Source organism: Gambusia affinis, linkage group LG21 (assembly GCF_019740435.1).
Source record: "Gambusia affinis linkage group LG21, SWU_Gaff_1.0, whole genome shotgun sequence".
In the NCBI taxonomy this organism is placed as follows: domain Eukaryota; kingdom Metazoa; phylum Chordata; class Actinopteri; order Cyprinodontiformes; family Poeciliidae; genus Gambusia; species Gambusia affinis.
In genome coordinates, this window is record NC_057888.1 from 2,844,797 (window position 1) to 2,864,119 (window position 19,323).

At 37.4% G+C, this 19,323-nt stretch overlaps 1 protein-coding gene across 7 annotated transcripts in view; it reads right to left on the bottom strand.

The window, feature by feature from the left end:
• The window catches only part of cdh6 (cadherin 6), a 248,907-nt gene that overhangs the window by 137,588 nt on the left and 91,996 nt on the right, over positions 1–19,323 (bottom strand). Inside the window, exons 1-4 of one of the 7 annotated variants that reach the window (XM_044105229.1) lie at positions 14,159–14,246; positions 13,358–13,601; positions 13,154–13,254; positions 11,534–11,638 (exon numbers count right to left, since the gene is read on the bottom strand). The exons of 1 other annotated variant lie outside the window; for it this stretch is intronic. The gene's annotated coding sequence lies outside the window, so the exon portion shown is untranslated. Of the gene's footprint in view, positions 1–11,533; positions 11,661–13,153; positions 13,255–13,357; positions 13,602–14,158; positions 14,247–16,801; positions 16,960–19,323 lie in introns of those variants that run through there. 5 more of the 7 variants (XM_044105235.1, XM_044105232.1, XM_044105231.1 and 2 more) reach the window with 5 other exon arrangements.

A 19,323-nucleotide genomic window follows, 5' to 3' on the forward strand; every position in this document is an offset into this window, starting at 1 on the left:
TCCTCTTCTCCTGGCACCTGACTCCTTGGACGACGCCGAGCGCCTCGTTACCGACGGCGGCAGCTGTTCCCACATCCCATAATAACAACAACTCAGCTGCACGGCATTATCTCCACATAAACTATTGTTTATTGACAAGAAAACATCCGTCCTCTTTGTGTTTCCAGCAATGATTCTTTCTAATAAAACAGTTTGCAGCACCAAAAGAAAAATAAAACTTTTTTTTTTTTGCAAAGAAACGTTTTTATCTGGTTTCTGGTGAAAATGAAGACCAAACTAACTTATAAGGTCGTTTATATCAGGTTAATTTATGTCAATGATTCATTAATATCGATAAAAATATTATTTTTCTTACTACAGGGGAGTCCTAACTTTCAGTCATGAAAGTGTTGAGTGAAGAAAACTGAAAACATAAAAAAACTAAAATAGAGCAAATTATAAATTTTATTTTAGTGATTTTACAGTTTTATTCTCTTAATGTTAGGACTTTATTTTCATAATAGTACGATTTCAAAATCACGCAATGTCACAACTTTATTCTCATAATATTACAAATTTTATTTCCTAATATTCCGACTTTAATCTTGTAATATTACGATGTATCCCGTTAAACTACGATTTTATTCTCTTATTGCTACAATGTTACCTTCGTAATGTAATTTTTTGTTTTTGGTCCTAATATTTGACCGTAACAGAATAAAGACGGCTCATTTATTAACTTCTTTTAAATAGAAAAAACAAAATTTTCTTGTTAAAAAACCTCAAATAGATTTTTACACGTTGGCTGTATTAAACGAAAGATGCTAATTTTATCAAATTATTTTAGGCTTAGTTGAACAAATTTATTCTAGCCAATAAAAACAGTATTTCTATCAAAAAGCTTCCTGTATTTATCCAAGGACAATAAATTCAGTGAAACATTTTTCTGGATAAACAAAGTTCTACGTAATAAAAAGGTTTACTCATAAAAAGATACCTTTTGTTGTACTTGACATTTTTCAAGAAAATTCAGAATAAGTTTACTTTAATTAAAGAAATAGAAAAGGTAATAAACAAATTTGTATCTTTCTGGAACTGAAGCTTTGGGTCACAAAAAAAATCAATCCGAAGTGCCACAAATGGCCCCCGGGCCGCAGTTTGAACACCACTCAGTTAAACAAGACCTTTTTCCTGCATTATGAGTTAAACAACATGGAAACTAGTATTTTTTTATCAATATTAATGAATTATTGATATAAAATAATAATTATATGTTGCTGAAAAGTTACTTTTAAATTATTTTTGTCTCACTTTAAGAGTATTAAGATATTTGAACTAGAAATTAGACACAAATACTTGGTAATATTTAGTTTGTTGTAAAATTCCCCGCTGGTAGAAACTACCTGACATCTGGACTCCCTACTTTCTCTTCCTCTTTGTCTCAGACTGAGTCGTCCCTCCGTCTCCGGTTTGTTCTGCCGCTTTGATGAAATAGAGAAATTAGAGGTCATTTTGGAAAGCTCCAAAAATAGAAGGCAATCCAAGTCTTTTTTCTTCCCAGTCACCAAGTCTCAGAGGAGTCTGGTGAAATCAGACTTGTTAGAGTGTAATAGTGGAACAATGTGAGACACCCTGCCAGATAACACTTCATTAGATCCACGGAAAAGACTTTTATTCAGGAAATACAGCCAGACCCGTCATCTGCTTTCTTAGTAAAAGGTTTCAAAAGTGTAAATTAGCGACTGGTTTAAAGAAAAGATCCCAAAACTGGTGCAGATTATTCTGTTTTCTGTAATGATGATTTTAAATTACTGCAGGATAAATGTCACAATTCTGAGACCCGAGTCAGAAGTCAGAGAAAAAAATAATTCTGGGAGAATAAAAAGTCGTGATTCTGATTTTGTACTCTAATTTTGTAAATTAGAATTCTAAGAAAAATTTTAACATTCTGAAAAATAAAAATCCTGGGGAAAAAAAAAATTCATCAGAATTCAGAGAAGAAGAAAAAAAATCACAATTCTGTGAACAAGTAAAAATTCAGAGAAATTAAAATTCTGGGGGGAAGAAGTTATAATTCTGAGAAAATGTGGAAATTCTAAGCAAAAGTTAAAATTCTGAGAAAAAGTTACAATTTTGAAAAAGTTCTAAGAAAAAAAGTTAACATTTTGAGAAACAAAAAGTCTGGGGGGCAAAAAAAGTCGTAATTTTGATTTTAATCTTAGAATTTTGACTTTCGTACTGTAATTTTGTAAATCAGAATTCTAAGAAAAATTTCAATATTCTAAAAAATAAAAGTCCTGGGGAAAAAAAAAATCCATCAGAATTCAGAGAAGAAAAAAAAAATCCCAATTCTGAGAACAAGTAAAAATTCTGAGAAAATGTCAACATTCTCAGAAAAAAGTCAAAATTCAGAGAAATTAAAAGTCTGGGGGAGGGAAAAGTCATAATTCTGAGACTCAAGGTTAAAATTGTGAGATAAAGTTAAAATTTTTAAAAAGTTCTAAGAAAAAGTCAGAATTCTGAGGAGTAAAAATTCTTGGGGAAAAAAGTCAAAAGTATGATAAAAATTCTGAGAAAATTTGAAAATTCTAAGCAAAAAGTCAGAATTCTGTGCAATAAATCAATATTCAATATTGAAATGAGTAAAATACTGAACTTTTTTAGGATATTCTAATGTTTCGACATGCTCCTGTAAATGTTCTTCCTTCCATCTTTAAAGCTGGAGTGGAATAAATATTTCTGCCCTGACCCACACAGAGTACTCTTATTTCCACCTAAAAATAAAAAAAAGCAGACATTATCGTCCAGAAATTGTCCGAATTTGGCTTCATTTCTCCTGCAAATGCAAAGTTATTTATTCCTCAACGTTAAAAAATGCTCAGCATGTCTTTTCCAGTCAATTCTTTAAGCAAACAGAAAATAAGAGAGAAAAGCTCAATTGATTTATTTCAGCTGCCTTTTAATTGTCCTGTTCTTCATTCATTTAGCGACATTCAGCCTTGAGCTGCAAAGAGCTTCTCTGACTGCTGCGTTCGCAGGCATCCGCACACAAAACGCCTCGGTGCCGGCGCCATTCAGCAGATAATTGAGAGGAGAGATTGGAGGCAGCATTTCAATCTGGGTTCATCTGATAGACTTTGATATCGCTGCATCCTTGTTTCAGCACGACTGCCAATGAAACCTCTTATCTGTTGGGCCAATAAAATCTAAAAAGCAGAGGTCCAAAGGTTGCATCAGGACGGGAAAATGATGTGGAGGCGGATTGTTTGTTTTTTTTCATTTAGGAATCCATCTGCAAACAAGACGTGCACTGTAAAAACACAAAATCTTACTTTGTCTAGTTTCTACTGAAAATATCTTAGTAAGTTTTCTACCCCAAACAGTCAGACGCCACAAAATATAAGAAACAACATCAACGTTTTGAATGTTTCCATCATTTTTAATCAATATTTAACACTTATTATATTCTGTAGCAAAGATTCTGCCTCATTCATTCAAATTTTAGTTGGCCAAATTTTAGGGGCTATTTTTTATTTTTTTTCCTTTGGTCATTTAAGTGTCGAACTTTTCCAGTTCCCTCTGCTAGTTATGGTAGCAAACAAGAACTACACTGTACTCATTTGCATCACTGCATTATTTTAGCTTCTATTTTATAATAAAGACTCAAAATCTGATTAGATTTTTTTTTTTTTAAAGATAAAACTAATTTACAAGAACATTTTAAGCAAGACACAGGAGTACATTTTTAATACTAATAAAACAAAAATACTAGTTACACTGGCAGATTATTTCACTTTTAACATGACATTATTCCCATTTCATAAATGAAATAATCTGACATTGTATCTAATAATGGGGATGTATTATGAAAAATTGTCATTTTGCATGTTTTTGTGCTTTCATTTGGGTCGCCACTGCTTCTAAGAAACATTTTCTTTTTGTGATAAGTTTCTGTTTTTTATCTGGATATCGAACCATTTCAGAAACCTTCAAAATCTTAAAAACCTTCAGAATGTTAAAAACCTTCAGAATGTTAAAAACCTTCAAAATCTTAAAAACCTTCAGAATCTTAAAAACCTTCAGAATCTTAAAAACCTTCAGAATCTTAAAAACCTTCAGAATGTTAAAAACCTTCAAAATCTTAAAAACCTTCAGAATCTTAAAAACCTTCAGAATCTTAAAAACCTTCAGACTGTAACGTCAGAATGTAACGTCACAAATCAGCAGGAACTGCCCCTCACCTAGTAACCCCAGCAAAGCCCACTCCGTAACCTAGCAACCCCAGTGGAATTCCGCCCGTCACCTAGCAACCCCAGCAGAATTCCAGCATGGTTGGCCACCTGCAGCTCATTTAGATTTAAAGTGGCAAAGACCCTAAAAAAGCGCATTTTGACTACACACCATCACTCACTATCTAAAATATTGAGTGCAAAAAAATGAACATGTTTTGTAATAAAATAGACCATGTCAGGACAAAACGTTTTTGTTGGATGATAAATTGTCCTAAACAATGCCATTGTTGTTTTTAGACCATTTTCAAGTAATATAATGGTGATAATGGCATAATAATGAAAGAACACAATATCAAATATTAATACAATTTAAAGCTTAATGGTCATTTCATATTGGAACTGTGGAGAAACACAGTTCAACTTCTACACCATAAATCTGGAACAAAGTTACAGAAAACAGCCGAGACACTGAGTTCCTTTACATATAGACTAAAAACCCAGCTGGTTAGAGCTGATTTTTTATCACAGTAAATGAAACATTGACCAACATTTTGATGTGCAACGACAACACTTGACAAAATGTAAGGTTTCTTGATTCACTTTGTGGTTTTATGACTTTGTATTTCTCTGTTTTTATCATATAAAGGACATTGAACTGCCTGTTGCTAAAATGAAACAACAGAAAGAACAAATAAAATGAATTATAAAGTCTCTGTAAGCAAAATTGTCCTTCGAAAAAGGAGCTGCCTGAAGATCGTCATTCAATTTTTGATAGAAAATGATAAATCATGCAAATGGACATTTTTGAGTTTGTTTTAATTTATTGTGACACCTATCCTACCTGTTCAAGCAAACATGTCACCTTTAAGCAATTATTGACTCAAAACAAGCTCCTATATCTTGCTGAAAAGTTACTTTTGGTGTATTTTTGCTTTATTTTGAGTGTACTAAGACATTTGCAGTAGAAACCAGACCAAAAATCCTTGGTAAGATTTTGTTTTTGCAGGAAAAACTCACCAATTCCTGAGTGAGATTACTGGGTTAGCTCCCTCACTCCCACACAGGAGCGTCGGGAAATGACACACAGAATCTGCGGAGTTAATCTCGGCCAGAATCACCCGGGGAATAACGCTCCCTCAGCTCATCAGAGTCACAGGGAAAGTTGAGGAAGACACCTCCAGCAAACCCCACCATAACATATCCAATATCCCTGACATGATGTGCTCTCCGCCCGGGTGTCCTCTGCCAGGGGAGGGGAAACCGGAGATTAGATCATATTAGATAACAGGGCGCATGACCCGCTAGCTGGGATTTGGTGGCGTGTTTTCAACCTTTTTCCCCATCACCGACGGGATTCGGAGATTCTTTTTTCCGAGCCCGCTTGTATCTCGTCAGGGCTTCTTCCGGAAACGGACGGATCAAAGAGTGTTTTCCGACTCCTCGCTACAGATTTTCTGCATTTGCTGACAATGGATTCCCAGGCCACACTGCTGGTTAATTATCATCCCTTTAAAGATTTATAAAAACAGCTGAGCCCTGTCTTTTTTTTTTTTTTTAATCCACAGACAATATTCCCGAAGACTGTATGCTCAAGCAAAAATCAAACAAAAAGGGAATGTAGGAAGACAGCCAGGGCTTGCTGCGTTCCTTAAAACAATAAAACTGTTTAACCTGTGAGGATAATGAATAGAAACAGCAGCTTTTAATTTAGAACATCTGAATCAGACACACAGGACCAAAGCAGGGCCGTCTCTAGGTTTGTGGGAGCCCGGAGCGGCCCCCGAATTCAACAACCTAAAATGAAGAGATTGCAAACTGTTTTCATTTCAGGCAAAACATAAAGCTGGTAAATGTCTTTAAAGGGCCAGATGTGCCAGAATGTATTGGTAAAATCCATTTACACACTGTTAAAATGTTAATACACTGTAAAAACACAAAATATTACCAGGTGTTTTTGGTCTAGTTTCCAGTGAAAATATCTTAGTACACTTGAAATAAGACTAAACTGACTTACAAGTAACTATTCAGCAACAAATATGTAAATAATTCCTCAATATTGATTCTAAATTCTGAGAAAAAGTAAAAATTGAGAAAGTCAAATCTCTGAGAAAAAAGCCAGAATTCTAAAAAAACAAATCAGATTTCTGAGTCTGAAGCTGCAGTAGTCAAAAAATTTCTACTTTTGAAAATCCAAAAATAGTTTGTTTTTTTTTAAGAAAATTTCTTAAATTATTCTCAAATTTTTCAAGCACATTTTCAACTTTTTCTGTCAAGAAAATTACTGGAATCAATCTAAAAATTTCAGAGGTTCTTTTCAAGCAATTTTTCAATTTTCAAACTCTGATATTTTTGGGGCATAATCTCAATATTTGTGTCTTTTTGTGTCAGAATTGTACACTTTTTCAAATAATTTTTTGAATCTAAAATGGTCCTAATGCAATGTTGTACAGAACCGATGGTCAGCTCCACCTGGCTGACCATCGTGATTATTTCAGCCAGTTCATCTGAAACCTGGACGCAGCAGGAGGGAACGTCCCCTTCAGGGAAAATGAAGAAACTGATTGAAAGTTCACCTTTGCGAGAGCTGAGTCATGAGAAACCCCAGGAAGGTGACACGGCGCATAAGCAGGAAGATAATTAACCTCCAGTTTGGTCATATTCGTAATTCAAAGGCCTGCTGAATGACACGGCGGCAGCAGCTTCTCGTTTTGCTTTTTTTCCTCTCATTTGGCCCATTTCAGTTCATCCTGTACTTCCCAGTTACTGGCGAACACAAGCAGCTTGTTAGCTGGACGGCATTTGGCCGCTTGTCTCCCTGCCAGGTGCCGACTGGAACCGATCCGCTGGACCTGCAGCTGGGATAACGCAGGGGAAAGTCTCTGGGGTCTGAGTGGAGGGGTCGCTGCGGCCCGCTTCAGCAGCTACAGACAAAACCCAACAGCTCCCTGCAGCTTTGAAGCAGACATCCCTCAAGGACGGCTGGCATTATTTATTTTATCTCTGTAACATAATCACCCTGCATGTATGGAAGAAGATTAGAGCCACAACTCGATTGTGTGTTAATCTATGTCAAAATAACCACACATTCTTTATGTTGTTGGCATATGGAAATAGTCACAACTGTTTCCTCCTTTTAATGGGATTCGTAATCCTGCACATTATCCACGCTGAAAACGTGTCCCGAAATTTATTGGGAAGATTTGAGTTTCAAAACCAGAAAAAATTACTGACGGTTTATAAACGAGACCATTCTTATTGTGAGATTAATGGCAGAAAAAAGTCTGAATTTTGAAAAACAAAAAAGCCCACAGTTCTGAGATTAACATCTGAGTTTAAAAAATGTGAGAATTTCTAAACGAACAAAAAAAAACAACCTCTGAATTTAGAGAAAAAAATAAGGATTTTGAAATAAATGTCAGAATTCTGAGAAAAACTGAGTGTTTTAGGGGAAAAAAAGTCAGTTTTGAGATTAGCATAAAAATTTGGTTAATAAAATAAGAATTTTTGTCCATTTTTTTCATTAACTTTTTTTCACATTTTATTTCAAATCTCGAAACAAAATGTGAAAATTCTAAAGAGAAATGTCAGAATTTTGAGAATAAAATCATATTTCGGAAAAAAAAAAGATTTCAGAATTCTGATAAAAGTGAAAATTTTGTGAAAAATGTTGAAATTCTGGGAAAAAAAAATTGTGTTCTGAAAAGAAACCCATCAAAGGTCTGAGATTAAAGTCAAATTTCTGAAAAAAAAAGAAAATTCTGAAAAAAAAAGTCAGAATTCTGCTAAAAGGAAAAAAAAATGTCAGAATTCCAAGAAAAAAGTTTAATTTCTAAAAAAAAAAAAAAAAAAAGCTAATCAGAATTTTGAAAAAAACAAAAAAAACAAAAACTAAATGTCAGATTAAAAACTAAATTCTGAGATTAAAGTCAAAACTTTACTTTATTTTCTTGGTCCTGACCCTCTTCCATTAGCATGCTCTCTGTATGCTCTGTTAACTAAAAACACAGCTATGTAATATTTCAGACGCTACATGTGAAATTGGAGGTGAAAGATCGTTTACTGTTTTAAATATGAATGATTTATTAGGGGTCTACAGTCAGTTTCTGCAGCATGTCAGTCTGTTGCCTCACCTCAGTTTATCCTGACATCACAACTCATTACCAGTTGCTGAGTCACGCAGCTTCTTTTAAATTTTGATTTCACTGTTTTCTTTTTAAAGCTTTCATTTCTACGAGAAGCTGCTTAAGTTGGGTCAGAACGCCAACAATCTCTCTCATTTAGGAGGCGAAGGTGGAAGGAGGTGAAAGTCCATCCGCCTGCAGCTTTTTCATAGAGATAAAGCACACTTGATATTAAAATCCTTCCCCAAATTAGAGGCGGATGTATAATTCAGTAGGTGGTGAACATCAGCTGGGCTAAAAGCAGCACTAATGAGAAGTGGGCTCGGTGCCTCCGAGGTAACGGCCCTCCTGTGTCCGTCTGCTTTAATGTCCGGCCCAAAACACAACGGCTGCACCCACAGACAGGAGAGTATGTGGGATGTCAGAGTAAACCTCCAGTCTTCTTGTTTTATGATAAAACCATGAAACAACTGTTCCCTCCTGTTGGTTAGACACTCTGTTCATTTTCCTATTGCTGTTAAACTCTGAAGGGAAAGACAAGGATTCGACACATTTACCACATCCTAACACCAAATTATCTCTGCTTAACTGGGATGGAGGGATGGAAGATTGATAAACAGATGCCTGAACAGATGGATGGATGGATGGATGGATGGATGGATGGATGGATGGATGAACAGACAGTTGATTAGGTGGATGGATGGATGGATGGATGGATGTTCGTTGGTTGGTTAGAAGATAAGTAGTTAGGAAGGCTGGACACATGGATGGATTGATGGTAAGTAGGTAGGAAGGTTGGATGGATGGATGGACGCATGGATGGATTGATGGATGGATGTTTGTTGGTTGGTTAGAAGATAAGTAGGTAGGAAGGCTGGACACATGGATGGATTGATGGTAAGTAGGTAGGAAGGTTGGATGGATGGATGGACGCATGGATGGATTGATGGTAAGTAGGTAGGAAGGTTGGATGGATGGATGGACGCATGGATGGATTGATGGATGGATGTTTGTTGGTTGGTTAGAAGATAAGTAGGTAGGAAAGTTGGACACATGGATGGATGGATGGATGATGGATGGATGGTAAGTAGGTAGGAAGGTTGGATGGATGGATGGACGGATGGATGGATGGATGGATGGATGAACAGACAGTTGATTAGGTGGATGGATGGATGGATGGATGGATGGATGGATGGATGTTCGTTGGTTGGTTAGAAGATAAGTAGTTAGGAAGGCTGGACACATGGATGGATGGATGGATGATGGATGGATGGTAAGTAGGTAGGAAGGTTGGATGGATGGATGGACGCATGGATGGATTGATGGATGGATGTTCGTTGGTTGGTTAGAAGATAAGTAGTTAGGAAGGCTGGACACATGGATGGATGGATGGATGGATGGATGGATGAACAGACGGTTGATTAGGTGGATGGATGAATGAATGTATGTGTCTGTCAATCCAGCAGTGGTTACTGGTTGTTTGTTGGTTGCCATGGTGACCCTCCACTCCAGCAGCGGTTATCTCTGCCGCCCCAGCCGCCCCTGAAGCATGAATGATTTAAAGTGAAGGAAAAACAAAGCGGGCTGTCATCCATCGCTCCCAGAAACCCTGACATGCGTCTGCATCAGATCAGTCTGAATGCGGTTTAAGCTACAGTGACTGACGTGATGAAGATGATGGTGCGACTCAGCAGAGGTTCTGAGACTTTATTGGTTAAAAGCTTTCTGATGGATTTTAGGGCATCTGCAATGTTTCAAACGGCTTTTTCAACTTTTGTTATAAAACCACGAAACGACTCATCCTTCATGTTGAACATCACTCTGTTCATTTTCCTATTGCTGTCAAACTCTGATGGGAAAGACAAGGTTTATTTATCACATCCTAACACCAAACTATCTCTGCTTAGCTGACATCACAGACAGATGGACGGACGGATGGACGGACGGATGATGAATGAATTGCAAACATGCGAATGGACCCATGGATGGGTGGATGAATAGATAATTGTATGGACAGATAGACAGATGGATGGATGGACTGAAGGATAGATGCAGTCCTCCTCTCTGGCTCTGATGCTCCATGTTGGATCCTCTACAGCTTACTGGTCCCAGTAGACCAGAACCAGAACCAGTCTAAAGATCCCAGCAGAGTCGAGGTAGCTAATATTCCCACAAAGGAACAAAGAAACTGGTTTCACTGCCTGGGGACCAGCTGGCCAAGTCCTGGATCCTGGGCCTCTACCAGGCTGCCACGTGGGCCCACCAGAACCAGCTGGGTTCTCTCCTGACCCAAAACCCGATACAGGAACATAAAATAAACCTTTTTCAGAACATCTAAGAACAGTTCACCAAAATTCTGAGATTTTTAACTTTCCGCTTTGTGATTATTTTTAGGGTTGAGAAGCCCTGACAGCTGTGGCAAAAACTTTCAGCTGCATTTAGGATCATTCCACAGAACCATTCAGATTTATTTTCTAACTTTTTATTTCTTTGTTTACTTCAGAGGGATGTTTTTTTCTGTCCCGCAAAACAAGCAGAAACCATTCAGCTCCCTGGCCTCAGCAAAATGATCGGATTCTAACTTCTAAATGGTTTTCATGAGTTTGGATGCTGACTTTCCTTTTCCTCTTTCCTCCACTAAGTAAAAATTAAGACTTTTTAAGGCCACAATGGATAGAATTTAAGACCTATATCTCCACAGAAATGTGCAAACTTCACCAACGACACATTTAAAACGTAACACCTTCATGAATGAAGTCAAAGACCCAACTTTATTCATAATGGTGTTATAAATAAAGACCTACCTAAAAAGCTAGCTAGCAAGGGTATGTCAACAGTGAATCACTGGTAGTCTCTACCATCTCAAGACTTTTGAAGACCATTATGATTGGAATTTAAGACCACATAAATGTATGAACTTCACATTTTAAAACCTTAGTGTTAGATACAGGAAGTCAAGACATAAGGATTCCTGCTGTATTCAACAGGAGAACCTGTTGAATACAGCAGAATACAGTGTGTCCGAAGAAGAACTTGAAATTCTTCCAGAAGTATAGACTGGATCACTGGAACAAGGTTATTTTCTCTGATAAATCTCGTGGTTGTAGCATTTGGGGAATAAATTACCAGAGCTGCCATTAGTCCTGTGTAGTTTCCAAAACTTATGCATCCTGAGCCAATGCATGTGTGGGGGTTGCTTACCAGCCAAAGGAGTGGGCTCCACCATAACTGTCCAGGAACACCGCCATGAATACAAGGACAACTTCTACAGTATGGGATGTGCCATGGGAACACCATTTCCTCCGACTGCAACATAAAAGTTTTGGGTCTGTGGAAATTAAACTCCTCACATGTTAAATAAGAAGCAGAAATTGACATTTCAGGCAAAAATACTCTTCCAAAGTCACTTCTCACTCACTATCTTCCTTATCATAACTCAAACTGTGTCATAACAACAAACGGCTTGATTTTAATAAACTGCTGTCTGAATAATGCCATTGTAAATAAAGCACGTTCTCGGAACCATTCCCTATCGTATTTTAGAATAAAAATCTGCTGCAAACTGAAAATTTGAGGCCGTCATCTGTGCAACAAAGTCCTACGAACAATAGGGTTATGGAAGCGAGGAGACAGATCCGCTGACTTTCTGTCCATTTTTTATATTTAGGATCGCTACATGAAGGCAGCAATCAGGTGTTTCCACACCTGATAGTCCGATAAACCTGGTTCAACTGGGGACCAAACTGGTAACATTTGCAACATTTTCAGCTGCTTTGGTTCTCTTTCACACTGCCCTGAGTCAAACAAACCAAAAACTAATTGAAAAAACTGTTCCCCTCCTCTCCTGTAGGGGCGCTGCCCCAAGAACCACTGAAGGAAACAACCCAAAAACTCCTGAAGAAGGCAACACAACTTCCTGCTTCACAAAATGGAAACAAAAATGGAATAGCATCGGATTTTAGCAGTTGTTTTAGCGCTAGCTATTTCTCTAGATAGCGAAAGACAGAAAGTGTGTTTATTTTGGCTTTGTTTACCCAGAATTCCTTGCTCTTAAGTCCACTTCCTGATGCGGTCTCCAGTCTGCTTGGGGTTCACATGTGCATTTGAACCATAACAAAGTTCAGCCAAATCAAAACCTAGGTTTGTAGGCGGACCAGAGATTTATTTTTTTTTTTGCTTCAATTTTGCATTCATGTCTCTTCAAATAAACCAAACTTTCTAGACCAACAAACAAAAGTTTATTTTATTTAAAGCAGATTAAATAGAGCTAGTGTGAATCCAATTCCAGTGGTCTGGAATTTCTGCACATATTTTAGGATGTTGTGCATCCCTCCAAACAATAAGAGCAAGCGTACACATAACTATTTTGATACCATAGCGTATCCGTATTGTTGCATGGCTCAACTTACCCAGAGTATGAGGTAAGTTGAGCTGTAGCCCCAAATTTACCCCCAAACTGTTTAGTAAACAAAATGTTTTTTAGTGTGATTAGGGAATAAACAACATTTGGAAAGAAAGCGCTAAAACGGGGACTCCATCTGACTCCAAAGCTAGCATTTCGACTTTATTAGTAGCCACAGCTAAAATGCGACACTTATTCACTTATTTTTGGTTTGTGAGCTCATGTTGTGGCTCATACAAAATGGATATATAAAACAAATTTAAAAGTATCTATTAAGATCTAAGCACAATTCTTATGACGCTTATGATATACTAAAAACATTTTTCAGGAAATAAAAGTCCAACAATTTAGTCCAAAATATATTTTAAAAAAATTATGCCTTCCTTCAACTATTTGTCCCCATGATCAGTATTTGTTACCGTGGCAACAAGGGCTGGCTCAGTCTCCTCTGTGGGAGCTTTAAGAAGGTAACAATGGCCGCCATCGGTCGAATTTGGTCCAGAAGTTGATTTATAACAAACTAGAGAGAAAAAGCAAACTTTTTAAAGCATAATAACCAAGCCTGGAAACAACAACAACAAAAAAGAGAAAAAAAACATTTTCCACATTAAATTATCAACTACCTTTCCATTCCTGTTGGATTTCACAATGGAATTTGTCGAAATACATTTTGTTAAAAATCTCTTATTAACTTTGCCATCGTTAAAGGTCATAACACAAAATATCCCCTTCAGGGAAGCAGAGGACGGCATTTCAGCTGCTTGTTGACGTCCACTTAGTGAGAAAACTCTCCTCTCTCCAGGCCCTCGTGGACAACAAGCTCGTTGACTGTCCACAAACGGGCCACAGGTCTCCGGTGTCCTGGTTCTGTAGGACGGGTTGTTCGGAACCCAAAATCACAAGGACTGACCTCAGAAAGAGCCACTTCAGGATGTGGATTATTTTATGTTTTTACACATTCAATTAGAGCCACTATGAAAAAATCACTCAAAAAAAACCAACAAAAAAAACCCAACAAGTATTGAGCAAATGTTATATTGTCAAAGGAAAACACATTTTTGAACACTATCACATTATAACACGATACTTATACTGTATAAATGTAAAATATAGTACAAATGTGATAATTATATTGCATAATCATATATTGTATGATATTATGCTGTATAAATATGACAGATATGTTGCATAAATGTAATATATTGTACAAATGTATTATTTTGAATAAACATAAATATATTGTATAAACTTGAAAGTATATTGTATAAACGATAGTTATATTGCATAAAAGTAGTATTGTATTGTAAAAGTGATATTTATATAGTATAAACTAGATTTTGTATAAACATGAAGAACTGTACGAAAGTAATTATAATGCATAAACCTGTTCTTATATTGTATTAATAATTAGAATCACTTCTGACCTTTCTGAATGGCCTCTTTTAGGGCGTCTTGTCACTTCAAATCCAAATAAGCTGCAGCTGGCCATGCCAGTTTGACTTTGGTTGCTTGGCAACGGGCTGGGCTGGGCTGAGGTTGCTAGGTAACGGCACAGAGTGACCCGAAAAAAGAAACATTTTTGAAACGGCTTGTTTTCCAGATAACAAAAACATAAAGTTATTGTTTGTTTGTTTTATGTTGTTGTTTTTTTTAAGTGGTTGAGAGTCAAATGGGAGCATTAAAATGTAAAACAAAAAAGAAGACACATTTAGGTTTGTGGTTGTAAGATCACAAAAAAGTTTAAAGAGAATAAAAGCTTTCTGAGGTAAGAAAACCTCTAATAACAGGCCCAAAATGTGCATTACCAGAGTTTTCCCTCACCTCAGGGCGAACATTAACTTCTGATTTCAGCGTCTGTTGCAGAAATTGTCACCTTAAGTGAACCTGCAGCTGTGGAGCTAAAAGCGTTTACTCAAGTCACACTACTCAGATAAATATTTCAATACTCTGTTCTATGATTTCCAGATTCAGCAACTGTTTAAAACACAGGAAGACCCCAGAGGAGTCAGCAGATCTGTGCAGATATAACATCAGATTCAGGCGCTGGGAGAGACGGCGAATGCAAGCGGTGCCGTTTCTGGTCCAGAATGAACACTTAGCAGGACTAGCCGCCATGTTCTGCTGGGTCAAACAGCCAACAGAGTTCAGCTGATCTTCAGGCGGAATCCATTTTACTTGTGTCCAAAGGAAGACATCCAGAACTGAGGCTTTGAACGTCGCAGCTCTTCATCAAGAGGTGCGACGTTCAACTTTGGAGTGAGAAAAGAGAAACCACATCAAAGCCTGAGCTGCGGTGATGTTACACAGATCTACATTTCTCCGACAGAGTCGCGTCCCTGCAGGGCGAAAGGAGGTCATCATCCGCCTGGAACATACAGAGCTGGATGAACTCTGAACATCTCAGCCAGGCATCAAATTACACATTGTTGCATATGGAGGGCTTTTTCTTACACTTCTACACTGCAAAAACACAAAATTACCAAATTCTGGTTTATTTTCCAGTGTAAATATATTAGTATATTTGAAATAAGGCAAAACTAACTTAAAGTAACTTTTTGAAAGCTTGTTTTAAGTCAATAATTTCTCCTGAGATTATTTCACTTATTACAAAACATTATATGTGACTTAATCTGACAGTTGAACTAGAACTTTTTCATCAATATTTAGGAATTATTGATTTAAAACAAACTTTTATATCTTTCTGAAAGTTACTTCTGAGTCAGTTTTGTCTTATTTTGAGTGTAATAAGGTATTTTCAGAAGGAACTAGACAAAAATCACTGCAGTGTTAGCTACACAACAACCTCTGCTAACGCTGAGTCACTCGTGTTTTAGTCCGATTTAATCCAACTCCAGTTTGTCTAGAAAGTCCGTTTTGTTTGGGGAGGAGTGAATGCTAATCGAACTCTGGTCCGACTTATACCTCAGTCTGGGTTCGGATGAAGTGAACTCTGGTTCAGTTTGAATGCATATGTGAATGCCAAGAGAACCAGAGACCATAAGGTGGACTACAGCGCAAGGGATTCTGGGTAAATACAATCAAAACAAACACGCTAGCCTAGCAGTAGCAGGAGAAATGGTTTTATAAACGACAAAAGAGAATTGCTACAATCGCTAAAATCTGATGCTGACACATTTTTGTGAAGGAGGAAGTTTCATTCAGTGTCTTCTTCTGAGGTTTTTGTGTTGTTTTCTTCAGTGATTCTTGGTGCAGCGCCCCCGCAGGCTAGGATGGGAACAGCTTTTTCATTTAGTTTGTCTTGTTTGACCGCAGCAGCTGAAAATGTAAATGTTGCAGCATTCGTCCTCAATCGAACCGAGTCTACCAGACTGTCAGGTGTGAAAACAACCTTAGTGATGTCACATTTAGAGCTCTAAGTAAATATTAAAGAAGAGTTTGCAAAACTGCGTATTATTTCTTCTTGAAGGCTAACAGAGCTAACAGAAAGACATGAAGCTGTGACAGTAACAAAGCTTGTTTTTCAATGTTTGATTGCAAAGAAATGCTAACTTTTTAAATTTTTTATGCTTAAAAAACATTCTCAAGCCATTTATACTTCTGCTTCACTTTTTGTTGGTTTAAAGAAAGTTGTGGCAAAACATGAATAAGTTCAATGAAATTTGAAAGGAAATTATTATTTTCTCCCTTTTATTGCACCGAAATTCACACAAAAAGTAGCAATTAATGTGATAATAAAATGCTGAGAGGTTTTCATTATCTATGACAATAAATTTCAGCCCCATTTCATTTTTTTACTCTCTCATATGTTTAACAATTTGAACAGTAGATAAAGCCTCTAATTGCACCGTGTTTTGATATAAAACAAGTCAGATAAACCAGGAACGTGGAAGCGCCCGGCTGAGTGCTCCGGCTTATTAGACCAGAGGACTGGCTGCTTGGTTTATTGCAACACGCTCCCCCGTCATCCATCACCTTTTAGCACTGCTGATTAGCCCAGCAAACGATAATTACACGGTGCAGCACTGTGGAGTGGAACGCTAACGGTTATCTGACCAGCTGAACAAGGAGAGAGCAGAACAAGAACGCCAGCCTGACCTCAACCTTACCGCAGGGCGGCGGCGGCGCGTGAGCGACCACGTGACCACGCCGCGATTGTGCAGAAGAGTGGCTGGGTTTGGGTTCAACTGCGCCGCCCACGACCTTTTTCTCCTTTTCTTTCCTTCACATGCTGCTCTTCAAGGTGGGTTTTGTAATTCAGCCGTTTCTACAAACGAGGATTGAAAGACAAAAATCGTATTATTTTGGCTTCTTGCTGCAGAAAAGATACGTAGCAATCTAAAGGATGTACAATGAAACCAGATCTTTACATACACTGAATAAAAAGATTTTTTTTCTCGCTATCTGAAGATAAATCAGATCAAAATGATCTTCTATTTGCTAAATGCAAGAAAACTTGGCAAGAATGTGTCTTTTTTAGAGATTTTTTGTAACTCTCTTTAGTTCGAATCCAACTGGTCAAACTTTTACACAAACGTCTGATACAAACAGACAAATCTGAGTTAATTGGAGTCACACCCAAGGATTCATTTGAAGGTTACACTGCTTTCTTGCTTTCGATGGGAAATTCAAATTAAATCAGGAAGAGAACTGAACAGCTGCTCCAGTCTGGTTCATCTTTGGGAACAATTTACCAACACTTGAAGGCACCAAGTTCAAAGGTTAAACCGATTATAACAAGTACAGACACTATAGCGTTCGGAAAGGAGGCGAGTTCTGGTCCAAAACATCCAGATTGACCCCAGAAGCTGGTAGGATAGTGTCTTCATCCATATGGCCGCTCAGTGAGGAAGAAGCCATTACTTCAAAAGAAACATAAAAAAGCCAGATTAGACTTTCAAAATGGTCAAAGATCTTCGCTTTTAGCAAACACGATTTGTTGTCATGTGGAACTGTTTGACCATAATGACTGTTGCTAAATTTGGAGTAAAAAATGGGGACGGTTGTACCATCCTAAATGTGAATTTTTGTGGTGGCAGCATCATGCTGTGAGGCTGTTTTGCTGCAAGAGGAACTGGTGCACTTCATAAAACAGATGCCATCACGAGGAACAAACTTTATGTGGAATTATTGAAGCAGGAAGTAAAATATTGGAAGCAGATTGGTCTTCCAGATTACACAGTAACTAAAGGAAAAAGTCCAAGTTTTAGAATGGCCTAGACAAAGTCCTGATCTTATGGAGAAATTGTGGGAAGATCTGAAAAGGCATTTTCAGGAGAAATGGACCAGAATACTAACCAAATGTATGTAAACATTTGGAAACAAATCTCTAAAAAATGCTCTCACTGTTTTCTTCACCTAAATCAAGTGAATTTTGCTCAGATTTAACTTCAGACTGAGGGAAAAACTGCATTCATTGTATGTAAATGTCTGGTTTATGCTGTGATCTTGTAGTAAATTTCACATTTTAGGGATTGGAAGTAGAGTTGGGTTTGAAGACATGAAGGCGTGTAAAGGTAATAGAGGTTGAAAGGGCGTAAAGGAGCCCGGACATGGAGGGATCTGAAGGTGAGAAAAAAATCATAGGCAGATGCCAGTGAAGGTGAATTTAAGTTTGACAGATGTGCTGCCATGGATTTATGAAGGTGAAAATCCTGGAAGCCTCGTTTTATGATGAACTAGAGTCCAAACAGGACTTCATTACCCAGATAGAAGGTTAAAAAGTGTTTCTGCCTCACTCAGAAAGTGACAAAAGAAGAAAAAAAAGTGATTATTTTGAACTTTGGATGATTATTGGGCCTTGCTGGTGAAGACGACAACATTTTATTTAAATTGATTTTTGAACAACATCCACACAAACAAGCCGGGCAGATCCATCGTCAGCTCCTATTGTGTGCTCTCAGTGCAGATGGCCCAAATATACACAGTGATTAACATCGACTCTCCAAGGAAAACCTTTGTAATAAAGACAAAAAAAAAAGATAACTTTTTGTAATCTAACAAGAAATATAAATGCTGCTGACACAGACAACAATCCTGAGAACCCTCAGGAATACCAGCAAAAATGTGATTTTTACAAATTATGACAGTCATGCTAAGAGCTGCTCATGTAACCACCTATATGCTACTACATCAGATTAAAAAAAATACTTGTGCTAATTGCCACTCAAGGTTGAAACTTCTAAGGTTAACTTCTATTCAAGCTAACTACTGCTAATTAAATTGCTAAGCTAAGGCTTTTCAGGCTTACTGCAAATTAAGCCCATGCTAACTGCTACACTGCCTAACTGTTGTTTAAGCCAGCTAGAGAAAAGCAACACAGTCATTCGAGCTAAAAGGTATTTAGGAGAGAAGCTACTTAAGTAGCACAACAGAGATAATGACAGAGTTGATTCTATGAAAAAGATCAACACTGTTTCATCGGAAGAAATTGTTGCTAACCGCTACACCGACTAACTGTCTCTCAACCTAGCTATGAAATTAGTAGCTAGTAAGAAAGGCAACACAATCATTCAAGCTAAAAGTTATTTGGTCTACATATTACTTTTTGAGCAGGATAGACATGGTGTCAGACTTGTTTCTGTAAAAATGGTTAGCATAATTTCACAGAAAGCGTACGCTAACAGCTGTG